General features: G+C 43.9%; 1 long non-coding RNA gene across 1 annotated transcript; it reads right to left on the bottom strand.

Moving 5' to 3' along the window:
- Positions 1–3,745: 3,745 nt before the first annotated feature.
- On the bottom strand, positions 3,746–9,261 carry LOC107833857 (uncharacterized). Its single transcript, XR_001659634.1, has 2 exons — positions 7,705–9,261; positions 3,746–4,736 (listed from the first exon to the last, which is right to left on the bottom strand). It is a non-coding gene; the product is annotated as an uncharacterized LOC107833857 (long non-coding RNA).
- Positions 9,262–16,525: the final 7,264 nt, after the last annotated feature.

The raw sequence follows: 16,525 nt of genomic DNA on the forward strand, positions 1-16,525 counted from the left end.
GTGTGTGTGTGTGTATAGAAGAGATGAGATTTTGCATGAGTTTCTTGTGTATATAAATTTCCATAATTTAAAATGTTTTATTTCCGTACGTGTATTGGATTTGCGTGAAAGGAAACTTGAATATAAGCGCTTCTAGCTTCTTTTTTGACTGTTTATTATAAACTATTTATTATATTTGAGTACCCTACATTAGATAGAGCATTGGACTTCGTCGCGTTTGCTTGTTATAATAGAAACGGCCACAAGAGGGCGCTGCAGTCCCAGGAAGGGGAGGGTGGCCGGATTAGCAGCAAGTTTTAACAGTTTCAGTCTGGATCCGATCGAAACAACATTTAAAGTTTGGAAGAAAACCAGCTAGAGTCTAAGAAATGAGATGAGCTGAAGAGACGGATGTGAAGGAGGAGATGAATGTCTGAGAGTAAAACACAACGGAGGAGTGTGAGAACGAGTGCTGCATGAATATTCATCAAGTGCTGAGATTTCCCAGCAGAGAGTGTGTGTGTGTGTGTGTTTTCACATCCCCAGACATGTTTATTCATAAATCATCTCATGTTTATTCATGCAGGATTATGTAAACAAGTGGGCGGATTCAGACACACAGGACCTGCTGGTCAGTGGGGACGACTCTGAGTTTAAACAGTTTTCCATCGGCGGCGCCGGTCCAACTTCCTGCCAAGCGATCCGGCTTTAAAACCTAAACACAGGACTTTATTCTGCTTTCATGGAGACATAAACCAAACATTAACAGGCCTGTCATATTAACAGACTGCTGCACAATAAATTCTCCCTGTATTTACTGCGATAAACTATAATATCATTGTTTTCAGATCATTTTGAAATATATTGGTAATGCCAAAGACTAATAAACTTTAATTTAGTAAAGAACATTTAGCACTGGAACTGAAAGATATTTTAAATATCCAAAATAAAACATGACAACCAAAACCAATTAAGACAAAAACTAAGAACATTTCCAACCGAAAACCTACAAAAAATGGATTATGAAGTCTCTGTAAGCAAAATATTAAAGGAAATGAACAATATAAATTCATCATGTGATTAATTGATTAGTTGCTTATTGTGACAGGAATAAACATAGAAGCTGAAGTTGATCTGGACAGTAAGGCTCAAAAATGTATCACAATATAAGAGTTGCATATAATTCTACATTGATAATTATTGATTAGTTTTTTAGTTTTAAATATCTGAAATGTTGCCACATTGGTGGCGTGACGTTTCCTGTTTTGCCCAGTCTTCACTCCATGTTGGTTTTTATTTTTTAAGGCACAGAGGAGAAACTTTAAACCGCTGCTGCGCACGTTGCTCAGCTGGTTGTTGCTAGGCAACCAAAGAACGAGTGAGTTAGTTGAGCTAGCTTAGCTTAGGCGTGAGCGGCTGACCGGCTCATGCAGGGGTGCCCAATACGTCGATCGATTGACCGATCGATCGGAAAGGTTCTGAGTCGATCTCAGCAGGTGACAATCTGATCGCCACCAGGAAGCTGAGAGCAGCACTTCCTCTTCTGACGGGCTTATCAAAAATATTCACTAAGATGCTAAACGTTTGTAGCTTCATTAAAAAAGAATAATTATAAAAAAAATCAACGAGATGTGTTAAAATTAATAATCTCAGTAATTATTGTTTGAACAAGGTGTTGCGCAATTCACTGCGTTTTGGTCCCATTAAAAAAAAAAAAAAAAAATAAGGCGACTCGAAGACCGACTGAGAGCAGAGCAGGAGTTTAAATGAGCTGCTCGACCAGCGCTGTGTCCATGAGAGGCTTATTAATAACCGAGGAATAAATATCAAGCCTGGAAACCTGATATGTAACGGACTGAATGATGTGTTTTTAAAGTAATCTCTGCTCGGCGTGCGGGCGCAGGCGGTTACCACGGCAACAGGTGTGCTTAAACGACAAAGAGACAGTAAAAAGGTAGGAGTGGTTTAGAGCTGATCCTCTGTTTGTCTAACGTTGCTGTGGCTCATCACATCTGCTGTAGTTTCAACACTGCACTGATGACCTCGTTCATTTGTGAGTCTATGTCACAACAAACATCAAATGGGACAAATATATTTCATTAAGTTTAAACAAATTCTACTGCGATAATTATGTGAAATATTATATCCCGACTTCTGAAACCAGCTTCTGACTGAGAAACCAGTAACCTGCTCCCAGTGTCAGAATCTCACTGAGGAAGAAACTGGATCAGGTTTTCTGTCACTTTATTATTTCTGCTATAACTGATGGATATTCGCATATAAAATATGTCAATAGAGTTTAATTAGCAATTTTTATGTCTTTGTGTCCTGAGGTAGATCTCAGGCGGCTGGTGAGAGAAAAAGTAGATCTTGGTCTCAAAAAGTCTGGACACCCCTGGGCTAATGCCTTTTACTCTGCCTACATCTCCCAGAATGCTGTGCAGTTCTGTAGTTCAGTGAATATTCTATATATTGAATATTTAATATTCTATCAGACATTTTATGTATTGATATTGACCAGGTGTCTGTGGTAATCTATATGGTTATTGATTGATTGTCCAGCTCAGCTCCTCAACAGCCTGAATTATTCTGAAAACTCAAAAATTTCTGCTTTCTTCTCACATAAATCTAAAACTTTGTTAGAAATCCTCCCTGCAGTCAAACTCGTCTCATTCTGAGAGAAGTTTCCAAGTTCAAACTTTCTGTGAGTGATGTCGACCTTTGACCTGAAGGACGAGCTCAGGCTCCTTAGTTCCCGTCTTCCATCGTTCCGTCGGCATAGCGATGCGGCTGCAGCGTTTGAAGCCAACGCGGCTCCATCACTTCCTGAGACGAGAGGCGGGCTGAGCCGCCGGACCTGAGGAGAAACCTGCCGGAGGCGGACGTGACGGGAAGCTAACAAGAGCTAACTGCCTCTCAGAAGAAGAAACGGTTCTAAAATAATAATGACATGATTCTGAGACAACATTAAGACATTAAGCCTGAACCAGGCATAAGGAAACGATCACAGATCCTTGTTCTCTCAGTAGGTCGCCTCTCACTGTCTACACTTGCTGGAACCTGTCAGATTACATATCAGTCCTTCTGTCTTTTCTAGAAAACTACTAATTAAAAGAAGAGTAAAAATAACTAAATATTTGGTTAGTTTAAATCACTTTTGCGCTGACAACAGATACATAAAGCAACTTATTGCAGAAGTTGCCTGACTGAGAACAATAGTTGGATTGGATTATGTTCACCCAGCAGGCCTGGATGCTCAATTCTGTTTTTCTGCTGAAATCCGATCTACTTCTGCGTTATCGTTCATGCTACTGGTTAAATGCAGCTATAATCGGACTATGTGAACGGTTTGCGACCTTAAAGTGACTCAAGAAGAAGAACGTGGCTGTCCCCCCAGAGCCCGCCATTTACTGCAGTAAAATGGCCGCCACCGTCTCTGGATAGATTATAAAGTTGCTGAGAGCGACAGCATGGTCAGCAGACGAAGGAACCTGATAAACGGAAAGCTAACAGCAACTAAACCGCTTCTAGTGGAGCACTGACTGCAGCTTTTGACCCGGTTCTGACCGGGTTCTGTTGGCTGTGGAGTCGGACCAGGAGTGGTCGGTTGGGATGTGATGCGTTCACTGACTCAGACTGCTTTCATTGCTTCATTATTACCATTTTCAGACATTGTTTACGTCCAGATTCTTCTTCTGCTGCAGAATTATGACGCACGTCTCACATTAGTGACGGAAAAGACGGTAAAATGCGACATGAGCGTTCAGACGGTTCGAAAACTGATTTTATTTTATTTTTGGGAGAAAAATCTGAATCGGGTCGTTCAGACGGCAGTGAAGGGTTTTGGTGGCATTCGGCTGCTGTGAGCCTCAGTGTTGGTACATCAGGAGTGATCAACATGAACACATCGACACCGGCTTGTGTTTTTGATTTTTCCCTCTCATTTTGTTGCTGTTTGTGTTTCTGGAGGGCGGGGTTACGAGCTTGGTCATGTGACAGTGATGCAGCAGAGGATTATGGGTGATTAGCCGAAGCAGAGTGTTAGCAGTGTGTTGGTTTATCACCCAGTCAGAAGGATGGAGAAGTTCCCCTGGTGTCGGTATCTGTCCTGTTTTGCATTCACAAGCATTTAGTTTTAGTTTCTCCTTCTGGTCCCACAGTGAACGGCGCAGCTCGGCTCTGCTGCTCGACTCGCCGTACCTCGGTTTCCCTTTTAAATCTTCATTTAGCCGCCTGTGACCAGCATGAAGCTCAGGTCCGAGTCGGTCTTCCTGGGAAAACAACAGTCCAAATGTTTTCCTTCAGACAGGCAGATTGAATCTCCATTTTTGCAGAATGGAGAATGGACTGCAATGTACGGGCGTACATTGCAGTCCCGTTTCCATGGCGATGTCAGAACGTCCCGCGTAGTTACAAAATGGAGGGCGACAGAGAGCGGATTATTTTTTGAAACTGACTGGGACATTCTGAATCGCAGTAAGATGAGAATCATGATTCTCATGTGGAGCATTTTGAACGAAGCTTCACCAGAGGAATCCGGAGCGTAAAGATGTGGGAACAGAATCCAAACCCGGTTCTTTGGCTCAGCAGCTCTCTGTGGGTCCGGCCTGGAAGCTGCTTGGTTCTGATCCGGTGTCGGGTCTGGACTTCGTCAGTGACATCATCGCTGGCGTCCTGCTGTAAGCTGGGAGTGATCAATGCTTGTTGTCACAAACATGATGGGATTTCTTCCTCCAGTGTTTGTGCCTCTGTGAAGCCTGAGAACACGAACACACACACACACACACACACACACACACAGCCCTCATTAGTAATGTATGGGGTGTCTGAGCCAGAAGTCATTTGTTTGTCTTTAAGCAGCTAAACTCTCTTTTATCCTGCTGATAATACATCGATTAGCATCTCAAAACCACACAGAAGCTTTTTAATCAAACCTAGAAAACACACACACACACACACACACACACACACGGCCACCTTGGGGGCCATAGGCCTCCTGTTGTGCAGCGTGTGATTACTGAAAGCATGGTGTTAGCGCAGCAGCTAATGAGCGCTGAAGCTGAGGACTCAATCCGCTGCAGTTTCAGCTCAACGTTTAAAAAGTTCATTTTGATCGGAATCAGTTCAGTTCAATCAGCTAATAAAACATTAATAATCAATACAACCGCAGCAGAAATGAAATGGATGTGGTTCATACAAACCACTCCTCAGTGAAACGCTCCTGAAAACGATTTAAAGGCTTAATAAATAAATCATGCAAACGGAAATAATTGAACTTGTTTTAATTTGTTATGCGAGTTATTGATTAATTGATTTATAGCTTATTGTGACAGGCCTAGTCATAACTGAGAATAAGTGGTAAGTACAAGTTTTGAAGTGATAATTGAGAATAAAAGTCATAATTATGGCTTCCAGTTGGGCTTTTATTTTTCCTTTCCTGGCAGAAATGGTCTTCCGTACCTGTCCAGGCGTCACAATGTTTTCTCCTAGAGTCAGAACTCCTTCCTGGTTCAGTGAATCCACCAGAATCTATCTGGACCTGACTGAACTGAACGTCTTTTCCCTCCATTCGGCTGTAAAGCAGTGATGTTCTGCTTCTGCTGTTTAATCCGGTTTAACCGTCTCTGGTTCGATTCGGTGAGATGTTTGGACCCGGTCAGTAGCGGATGATGCTAACCGCCTGATTAGCATTGACAGAAGAAGCCGTCTGTGTCTGCGGACTGAAGCGGTCCAGACCTTTTAGACAGTAAACAACTCATCCATTATTCAGAAGCGGCTCCGTCTCTCTCCGCTTGTTCATCGCCACCGAAGCTGTCAGAAGTCCTGACGGCTTCATGACTTATTGATCGGCTGAAAAGGTCACGCAGGAAGCTGCGTGCTGCACTTCCTGCCTCGTCTGTCTCCTTTGAAGTGCTTCTTCCTCTGGATCGCTTCTCTCCATCTGTTCAACACAAACACTGACTCATTTCTCCTTAAATTGGATTTCCTGACTCCAGTTCATTTGTGCTCTAATTGAGTTAGCCGATGAGACGCGTGTCCCTAACCGAGTCTCCGCTGCTCGTTAAATTCACCGCAGGCCCAGATCAGCCAAGACCGACTCGCCCCGACTCTCTTCTCACTTTCTGCTGCTTCATGTCACTTTTAACGATAAAAACGTCGACAGACTTTTAATGACAGCCTTGGAAAGCTCCTGTATGGAAGCCCGTTCCTGCCATGAAAGAAAAAATAACAGGAAGTCATAAGTACATGTTTTAAAGTGACGAGATTAAAAATAATAAATACTAGTTTCAAACTCAATATCGAGTTTAAGTCATAATTATGAGAATAAGCCATAATTTTGGGTTTTAAATTCATAATTAAAAGTTTTAAAGTAATTATAAGAATAAAATACTTTATTATGAGTTTCAGATTCATAATTTTAAATTTGTCATAATTACAAGTTTTAAATGAACAATTATGAGAATAATTCATTATTATTAAAATATGTCTTAATTGCAAGTTTTAGTTAATTATGAGAATAATGGTGTTTTAAAACAACTACAAAAATGAAAGTCATAAGAATATGTATAAAAATTTAGAGTTTTAAAGTCATAACATCATCCCAAAAGGCCGACAAGCCAGAACCTGGCCTTCTTCAAATAGGCATCTCAGACTTTGACTAGGCCACCTTGCTTTTGTGTTTTTGAACCAGTTATAGGTGGAATTACTGGTTTGATTTGGATCTTTGTCCCGCTGCAGAACCCAAACGGCCGGATGTTCTCTTCTGGAAAGCAGAAATCCTGGTTCTGATCCGTTCCACCTGGTTTTCTAGAGTTGTTTCTGAACGTATCGGCTTCATTGTTTCTCCACAGGGGAACATTATTAAAGCCTCGTTAGCTCTACAGGCTGTAATTTGCTCTCAGTTGTTCAGGAACTCGTTAAGTAATCAGGAATCGACTCTTTAACGGGGTGAAATCAGTCGACTGGCTGCTGTACGTGTTCCCTTCATCACGTCTCCATCTACAGCTGCTGAGGAATCAAAACACGTTAATGATGCAGCAGTTCAGTCAGAATAATAATAATAATGATGATGATCATGCAGCGGTTCACTCAGATCTCTTCTCAAAGCTGTGGTCATACAGATTTATCATTTATAGATGCATTTCCATTCCGATGTTCTCTCCTGTCTTTCAGTCAGGACCAGAACCAGAATCTGACTGGTGATTGGCTGTTCTACTGACCGGGGATGGGACTAGTTAAAGTTTTCCTCTGGATACTGAGATATGGTGCAGCTGCAGTCATGTCCAGTCAGAACCACACAGCTGCCTTAAAAACACTGAAAATAAGTTATAAACACTTTAATATCACCACTTGTTACCACAGGAAAAACCACAAAATATTGAAATTTTACCATTATTCTTCAAAATCACATTTTCTTCATGTTTTTCATTCAGTCACAAATGTCACATCAACTAAATATCAGAATATTTAGCCACAAATAAATATTCAGCTAACAGGCTTTATATTTATTTGTGGCTAAATATTAAGCTAGCTAGTTTGTGGCCAAGCTAAATATTTAGCTTGCTGTTTATAAAAGCTAAATATTTGCCATTTATAAAAGCTAAAGTATGTAGCTTTTATAAATGGCAAACATTACTTTGACGTTTATAAATGAAAGAAAAACCAGGTGAGATATGATGAAATATGCCTCGTTTGGTTAATAACCAAAGCTGTTAAATTTTGTACCTTCCCAAACGTTGCACCACGTTGGCATGTCGCCGCTTGCCGTCTGATCGTTCCCGTTCGGTCCAGTTGGTCTCATCACCGGCTGATCCGGGGCCAAACCGTCAGGGTCTCGACCCGCAGGAGCCGGACCTCGCTCGCTCTCGCCCTGCATTGAGTCATCAGCGGGTCTTTGTGTTGTCATGGCGACCCTGTCCATCAGCCCACCAATCGCAGCATTGTTTGCTGGGCAGTGATTGACGGGAGGTGATGGTAACCCGTAGCAACGGCTGTCAGAGTGGGGGAGGGGTGTTAATGTGTTTCTAATGCATGCAGCGTTTTTGTTCTCCGTCCTTTTGACTTGTGACCAGGACAGGAACGTGCTAATCTGTCCTCTGCCGGATCGTCGCTCTTTCAGCCGGTTCTCATGGTCATTAGCTCCACAGTATCTGACAGAACGCATTCATCCTCACATTTCACACTCATTAAAACGACACGGCCGCTTGAGGAGGGGAAGCGTCCTGATCGCTGTTTGTTGTTTGGTGTCTTGGCTTTGGAGAGACGAAACAATGGCTGCTGGAACTTTTCATCGTTCCTCAGAGGAAACATGAACAACTTCCCACGAAGATTGTAGTAGACAGGAAAAGTCACTTAGCAGATGGTTTTTGTTTTATGGAGCCGTCCAGCTCCTGGTCTGGACTGAAGGTTCCTCTTTCTCCGTCATCAAGATGTTTTCATCACCTTTAATAATATTTGGTTATCTTTTCATCACTGTTAGCTCTTTCTGTGAGTAAAGCGGTGGAGTTGAATATCTTCCAGCAGCATGTGCAGCACCAACAGAAAGGCGTGTTTTAATTGATTTGTTCCCTACAGGCTGCCGTATTTTCCTCATTGATTTTGTCCATCTGCAGCGCGTCAACGGCTCGGTGCGTTCGGGTCGAGCTCAGAGCGTTATGACGCTCCCAGAACAAAACGCAGCAGACCGATCCGTCCACATATTGATTTTCCTGCTGGGGGTCTGTGATGTGGAAAACCGTTGGACCTGTGTGATGCTGCCGGTGTTTACTGTAGATTAAGCTGTTAGCAGTCGATGGCGGCCATTGATCGGGATCCTGGGGGTTTAGCTCATGTTCTGGATGAAGAGCATCTGCAGGATATTCATTCATGAGTGTTTGGGTCTTGCTGCCAAGTGTGGTTGGCCTGGTCACATTGCTGCAGTCTGACCTGAGCCATGAAGGAGGAAATACCTGCTGGTGCTGGGTGGATCCGTTTGGGTTCACCGTGTGCAGAGACTACAGTCCTGGGTTCTGTAGGTGCTGTCATGTAGGGTCACTAAGCTGAACAGATGGAGGGCAGGCGGTGAGGTAGCCGAGGATATGCCAGAAGGAAAAATGTAGTTTATGGCTGCGAATCGTTCTAACAAGAAAAAAAAGAAAGAAATATTACTGAGTGTCAAAGGTTGAGAAATGTGTAAAAACCTCAGAAAACAACCTGGTCAGGAGGGGCGGCGTCAGATTTTAGCTGTCGGAGGATTTCTCCTTAGTCTTTGGCTAAAGACCACAAGCCATTTCTCCTGCTAGTGCTAGGCTACCACATTTGTTTTGGTTGTATTTACCCAGAATGCCCTGCACTATAGTCCACTTACTGCTTTTGGAGCGGTCTCCGGTCCGCTTGGCATTCACATACAAACCGAACCCAGACCCAGAGTTAGCTTAGCATTCACATAAACTGAACTGGACTTTCTGGAACATCATTAAAGTGAACTGAACAGGACTGATGTGAATGGTGCAACCTGAAATACAATTTAGATAAGTGGTTCATGTCCGTTATCTGGTTGGAGCTACAGCAGAAGGACTGGTGCGCCATGTTAGTCTTCGCTTTAGCATGACGCCATGTTGGGTGTTTGGGTTTAAACTTTCTCCTGAGTACGATGGACCGAGCTGCACCGACCCGATCAGGAGAAGCCGGGTTTTAGTGGATGTTCACCTATTTTTGTTTTCATGTTTGTTCATTTTCTTCACAACCGGAGCACCAGCAGGTCAGACTTGGTTCTCAGCTCATTACAAACATTGTTTGAGTGTTGAGCTCAGACCTTTAAATACATTTTCACCCTGACGCTGTTTTCTGTATGTGAACTCGCAGCTCATGGATAATCAATAACATCTTCCATGTTTGTAGTTCACCTCAGTCTTCAGTGGTTTGAAAACTCTCTAAATATTTCATTAACCCCACTGGAGTTCCTGCGAACACTTCAAAGTCTGACTCTTGAGCATCTCTTTTTTTTAAAATCTGAAGTGAGAAGTTTTTCCTTCAGTCCACATCAGAAAGATTAAACGGCTGCTTTCAGCTGCAGATCAGCCTGACGCCCACAGACCGGCTTTCTTTCTTCCACAGAGCTTAAATTCATTATCTGTCATGAAACCGGTTCTCCAGACGCTTCCTGACATCCAGCTCCTCTCCACCTGCAGTGACTCGGAGCAGGTGAGTTCACGGCGAAGTCTCTGTCCTCAGGATGCTGATTACTTTGGTGGCAAACTTTAAAGAACTTAAGACAACAAAAACCTTTTCCTGTGGCTCTGAGATGCTTTCTCTACCTTCAGCAGGTGCATTAAAGGGACGGTATCATGTGTTCTCCTTTAATAGCACGCTCAAGGAACTAACTTAAATTGCTGTGGAAATCCTATATATATATCAAATATGACTCAAAGGAACTTTGACTTCCTGATTCAACATCTTGAAATTGGGTCTCTGTCTCTTTAAGAACTCCTGCTTTTGCTGAAGCTCCGCCTCCAGGAAGGCATCCCAACAATAACCCTTTAACGTTTTTACCAGTGCTGCCATGAGCAGCAGCTCCTATAAGGAGCTCAGCAGATGTTTGCTAATTGCTGCCGGCTAGTCTGGAGGAGCTGAATGAGGGAGGAGTTGCACTCTGAAGGCGGGGCTAAGTCCACCCAGGTGTTTTAAACAGTTGACTGGTTGCCATGGAGATTAGAGGATTTCTGAAACATGAACGAATCAAAGCAAAACTCCAGGTTTGTTTTTAATGAAAACTTGATGGAAACATTCAAGTTGATTTTTTGTGACCCCGCCCCTTTAATCGGCTGTTCCTCAGCGACCTGAATCAGGACTCTGTGAATCGGTACGCCATGTTCAGGAACTGAAGCTGTGAAAAATAAGCCATGCGAATCTGTTTTGTTTGTTATTTTAAGGATTTTTTTGTTATTGACAGGAAGTTTAGTTTTAAGGAGGGGAAGACGCGGTAAAGATGATGGCCGCCACACCAAATCAGTAGTTTTTATTAGAATAAAGCAGGACTGATAGATAAAACAATAATATCTATTGATACTTGAGCAGCATCAGGATAAAATGCTTGACAGAACCAACAGGGTGAAGAACTGATCCGTCCCCAAATGAACCGGACTTCAGCTTGATTTTAGCTAAACTGGGCTGGTCAGAAACAAACTGCTTTCTAAATTCATTTCAATGCCTGTTTCTCTATTAAATATATGTTTTTTTTATTGATTAGACATATAAAATCAGATTTTTAAAATTTTGTTTGTAGAAAAGCTGAAGTGTCCATTCTGCAGTTTGGATGTTTATTGTGACCAGACGTGTTTGAGCCGTGAGTCGGTTAAAATCTCACATTAATACCTGAAGCTGAACTAGTTTATAGTTTTTCTGCCTCCACATTCTCAGTCAGAACCTGACACTTCACTGAAAAATAAAATAAAAATAAAACACTCTTCACTGGATAGTCTTTGTTCAGCAGAGGACCCAATAAACGAGCCAAACGGAGAGTCCGTTCCTCCTGAGCTGTTCCGCCGGGTTGATCCGATTCCTTTAACCAACAGGCGTTTCATTTTCCAGCATCCTGAGATTTATTTATAGTCAAAGTTTACAGCAGCAGCCAAGTCTTTATAACACACACACACACACACACAGCGTCGGGGTGGGGAACGCGTGGGCTTTGGGTGACTCAACAAATTTGCTTCTTAGGGTGTGTCATAAACCCAGAGCTGAACCCACACACACCTTGTTGCCCCTGGCAACCGGTTCCAGCCTGTCGGAGCTGGCAGTTGGACTGATGTGTGTGAACATCCACAGCTCAGAGGGAGGGAAAGTTTGCTGCTGTTCTGTAGATATTAGTGACGGTGGGGTCAGTTACTGATGAACCAAACAGAGATGGAGGTTTATGTCTCGTTTTGGTGCAAAACTTTTTGTTGTACATTAAATTTGAGAGTTTGGATTATTTCTGCATCAAGTTAAATTTAAGACTTTTAGGAATGTTTCCAGTGATGCAGATGGATTTTGTTGGCGGCATCTTCACACTGGGAGCGGAGAAATCAAAGAAGAACGTGGACACATGGAGCGGCGTCTCCCTCCGTCTGCCAGCTTCCTCTGCTCATTAAGCCGCTAGCGCCTGCGCTAGCTGAACCCGCTACTCTCCGCAGTAATGAGCGCAGAAGCGGACCGAGACGAGACGTTCCGAGGTCATAAGGTCAGGAGGAGTTCATAGACGTTCCAGGGAGCTTTGAACCGCCTCAGCTAACGGCTGAGTCAAAGATCAGAGTCTGAACTTTGCTTCATAACTGCATTAAAACACAAGAATAAATGATTCAGCAGAAGCTGCAGGAGTCAAAAGAAACCAAAATGAATCAACAAGCAGCAGAACAGACGTCTACAGACCTCCATGTCTCATTAATGAGAAGCAGTTTCCAAAAACACCACCAGGGGCGTATGCGAGCTGATTCAGTGATTCTGGTCAGACGGAAATATTCTCCTGTTGTCCTCAGACTGCTGCAATCAATCAGTTCAACACAGTTTTATCAAAATTAAGACATTTAAATAAAATGCAGGCCTGCCAGTGATGACATTTAATCATTAGCGTTTATGCTAACCAACGGGAAGGGCGTTTCATGCCTGTTCAGGATTATTACAGTAAAATACATCCAGGTAGGATTTTATTGTTTTTATGCTAATATCACACTGGGGTCAGAGGTGAGTCATGGTAATTAGCTTAAAGGTAAAATCAGTATTTTGAAATACAAGAGCAGAACAGATCAATAACCAGCCAGGTTCACGAATGTTTTTAACTGAAAGGTTTTAACTAGAGGCAGGAAAGCAGCGGCTGGAGCTGCAGGCTGTAACACAGCTGGAGCTGAACGAGGCCGTCGGCGCAGTCACGATGTTGGAACTGGCCCTCAGTCTGTCAAAGCCTCCAGAACCTTGATCCGCCGATTAAAAGGTCAAAGATTGGACGGTTTTTCGCCCTAACACGACCCGACTCACTGACAGATGCTCCCAGGGTCAAACGAAGGATCAGGTCACCAAACGTGTGCTGCTGTTTAAAGCCTTCATCTGCTAAATGCAGACCCTCATAATCCCAAACGTCCCTGCCTGGACCTGCACAGCCTCCTGAGTTTGGATTTAATCAACTTTTAACCTGCAGAAACGGGAAGATTTCCTCAGCCTGTGAAATCTGGGTCCTTATGATCATGTTCTCATGTTGATGCAGATTGTTCTGACGGGATTTCTCCTGCATTATGCTTGATTTAAGGATTAAACTTGATGCTTTGAATGATTAATATGAACCCAGACATGGTTATGTAATCTTATATTGCTCACAGGTCACATCTGATTAAAATCAAAGATTCTTGAGCAAAGTTGGGAAGCGAATCATGATTCTCTCTCCCCCATCAGCAAACCTGAGAGATCTGAGGGGAAAGCATAGACAGGGTGTTAAAAGATCATTTGTGTAAATTAATCTTCCCCAGTTGGGACCCATCATTGCACACCTGCACTGCACAGAACCTGGATCTGGGTCCGATCTGGTGCCTGCGGAGTCAGAGACGGTTAAAGCTCGGTCTTCTTCACCAGGTGAAACGATGACCATGGATAACCAGACAGTACCGATCCTATGCATTAGGTAAAAACGAAGCAGGGAGCTGTGAAAATATTCAATTTAAAGCATTAGAACAAATTTACAAACATCGAAACGATTCTTCTCCAGATCGCGCTTTGAAAGCCATCTTTCAAAGCGCGACTGGTTCATCCTCCTGTGTTTTGTATTTTCAGCGATGCTAAAAGTCTGTGATGCGTTGAAACAGATTTCCTGACTGCAAAAAAGCAACAGAAGGATTCAGAGAAAGAAAACGGCGAAAGTCACAGAAAAGTAACGCGACTGCTCTGTTGCTCAATGCGATCTTTAAAAAGCGGAGCTAGCTTTAGCCTCCAGCTAGCAGCGGCGGGAGGAACTAGCAAATATGGCGACGGGCCAAATTAGCTGCGGCGCGTCCTGCCCTGACACGCAGCGACATCCGGTCATCACTGAACTAACGTTTTAACCAGGTTTGGCTGTGAGGGGGAATAACCTGTCTGAGCTTGGTAAGGAAATAAACCTGATAATTACAGAGAAAGATTCGGTTGATAAAAATTGAAAGATGGAGACGGATGAAAAAAGATAAAAATGAAGGATAAATAAATATGTTACATAGAGGGTGTACTGTGTTTACAACACATCCTCTTCCTTTTTTCTTTCTGTTGAAAATAGGCATATTCAAGGTGTTCAAGTATTTCTTTAATAAATACTAAATATATTTTGTTTGTAATTTACAGTCAATGTAATTACAGTAATCAACCGTTGTACAGAAAGATCGCAGTTCTAAGAAATCAACTGTGCACCGATTGCAAATTTCTGGCCGATCACCAATATTTAAAAAACCTGACGTGCAGAATTTTTTGTGTGTGAGCAAAATGTAGTCAACAAATTACTCTGTTGGGAAAGACTGATGTAAACCTGCATGGGGAGATGACCTGGTGGTTGGGACCGTCCAACAGGTGGACAGGGACTGATTTCTGTGACCTTGTAGGTACATAAGGTTGGTGGATCGGATTGGTTCCACCAGTAAGTCACGACCAACGCCGACCACCCAAAGGGAAGGAAGTCAAATATAATGTGTGCATGTTAACTGTTTAACCATGATCACGTCGGGCCCGGCCGACGTGTCAGCCGAGGACCAGGGAGGTTCATCTGACGGGTTCGGGTCCTGACCCGTTTGGTCTGCTGAGTGAAATCAGGGGAAATGAGTTTGTTTTTAATCTTTTAATCGGTCAGAGTTTGATGGCTGGTTGTTGTGGCTCCTCTGCCCTCGTCACGTTGGGGTCGCCGTGTCGCTCTGCGGAGGAACACCCTGCAGCATCTCTGGCAGACAGATAATCCATAATCCTGATTGTATGAAGCTGCTGCTTACGTTAAATCCTCTCTGCTGGACAGCCTGGGTCATGTTTCCAGGGTCAGAGGTCAAAAGGCTTCGTCTCTTTATTACATCTCTGAACACAAAGCAGAGCAGGAAGCTGACAGGTGGTGTTATCGCTGCTCCATCACATTTTCGCCCGCCCACGCATCGCTGCGCTGCTCTCTCTTATGAAACCAGGCTGCAGATCCAGGTTGAGCTGGAATCAAACGGTACCAGTACTCTGGACCTGAGACCCGGTTACATCAGAACAGAGTCTCGGTGATTTGGACAGAAATGATCTGACGTGATGAAGGTTTTGGTGCTGGTTCTGGTTGCTTCAGAACCGGCGCGGAGGAGGTCTGCTCATGTTTTCTTTACGTCGTGTCTGACCCGGTGTGTTTACGTTGCCTTGGTAACGGGAGGCTCTACAGTTTCTTCTCTAGAGCGGCTTTAACCGTTCCAGCCGGATTCGGCAGTTCCAGTTCGGTTCTTCCCGTTCTCCGTAGCCTCCTCAGGCTGAGGAAGGCTTCCTGGAAGAGATCTGATTGGCAGCAGACTGCAGTCGTTGGTTTGATTGGTCGGTGATTTATGTCACGAAGGCCAAACCTTTCACCCTCCAGATGTCTAATCCGCCGCAGTGGAGCGGCGGACGTGGCGTCTGCAGTCAGAGAGCCGCTCAGGGTGGAGCTGAGCCAGGAGCAGAACCACCGAGGTTCTCTGGAGCAGAAATGAGGAAACCACAAACGCTGCGGCTCTGGTGCCGTTCTGTCGGTTACAGCTCGGTGGGAAACACCAGAACTACACGAGTTGGTTTGGTGTTTTTAATACACCAAACGAACGTTGTGCATGTTGGTGTCTGACTGCATAAACTAAATCCAAAGGTTAGTTTATTGCTTGAACAGTAAAGCAGTCATTATGTGCGGATCAGCCGTAGTGTCACTGTAGGTTTTAATCTGAACTTCCTGAATTTGGCTCTTTGTCTTTATTGAGTCCATCAGAACCAAAACGTTGAGGTTTTCCATTGATGAGTGTCGACAGCAGCTCCTGCGCTCACAGCCCATATTCACGTCAACGTCAGTTAGTGGTCTAATGGAGACGCTCCCATCTGGGTTTAACCGAACCAGACCTGAAGCAGAGAGGCTGGATGATGGAGAGTCTTAGTGTTGAGGCTGGGCCTCGTTCTCTGCCGTCTGCCTGGATGCTTCCTGGACTCTGCCCTCCAGCAGGTCTGAGGTAACGAGTCGCTCCCCGGGTCTCCCTCTGATGGGAACCGAGTCCGATCCTCGGAGTGAGCCCCGTACAGATTCTGCTGCCGCCATCTTGGTTCACCTCAGGCGTCTGGAGGCGTTCACTCTTAAAGAGTCAGGCAGAAATATACTGACCAACTCATAATGCCTGGTCAGTGTTTGACCAATCCACTGCCAGTCAGACATCGAACCACCTTAATGCTGTGGCTGAAACACGTCCAGAACCAGAACAACTCGGACGATCTGGACGATTGTCACAGGATGTTCGTTCTGGCTGATGTTTTTCTGTTTCGCCCCTGGCTGCAGGTGCTCACTGCCCTCCAGCTACCAGTTCATTAAAGCTCAATTAGACCTGAAGTCCAA

This window comes from Poecilia formosa, unplaced genomic scaffold, assembly GCF_000485575.1.
Source record: "Poecilia formosa unplaced genomic scaffold, Poecilia_formosa-5.1.2 Scaffold471, whole genome shotgun sequence".
Lineage (NCBI taxonomy): Eukaryota > Metazoa > Chordata > Actinopteri > Cyprinodontiformes > Poeciliidae > Poecilia > Poecilia formosa.